At 64.0% G+C, this 442-nt stretch overlaps 1 protein-coding gene across 1 annotated transcript in view; it reads left to right on the top strand.

Moving 5' to 3' along the window:
* Positions 1–442, top strand: part of CACTIN (cactin, spliceosome C complex subunit) — a 20,311-nt gene that overhangs the window by 14,323 nt on the left and 5,546 nt on the right.

Raw genomic sequence — 442 nt, 5'->3', positions numbered from 1 at the left:
CCCCCCGGGGGGATGGCCACGCTGCAATCCCTTCTCCATTCTCCTCTCGGGATCTTGGGCACGCACGCACACGTACACGCGCCCGGCGTGAGTTTAAGCCACCAAGTCCAGGACGTGAACCGCAGTTGACTACATGGGAGTCCAGCAACATAGCTATTATGCTAACTGCTGGTCCCCTGGCAGGTGTTTTCCATGAGCTTTGGAGGACCCCGCGGTGACCATGAGTCACCCCCTAGGGCAGGGCCTCCCTCGGGCTGGATGGGAGAGTCCTCTCGCAGTGTCCTGGGCTCCGTTGGTGCTGAGCACAGCCCTGGCTTCACCTGCTCCGTGCCAGCATCACCCCCACTCGTGACACCCGCAGACGTCCCCAGACACTGCCCCGTGTCCCCTGGGGGGCTGTGCTGGAAGCAGTCCTGGCCGCCATGGCCTAGCCCCCGACATC

The sequence above is a fragment of the Tupaia chinensis genome, unplaced genomic scaffold (genome assembly GCF_000334495.1).
Source record: "Tupaia chinensis unplaced genomic scaffold, TupChi_1.0 Scaffold149964_2, whole genome shotgun sequence".
NCBI classification, from domain to species: Eukaryota; Metazoa; Chordata; class Mammalia; order Scandentia; family Tupaiidae; genus Tupaia; species Tupaia belangeri.
The sequence above is the reverse complement of the archived record's forward strand: the minus strand, read 5'-3'. Positions and strand labels throughout refer to the sequence as shown.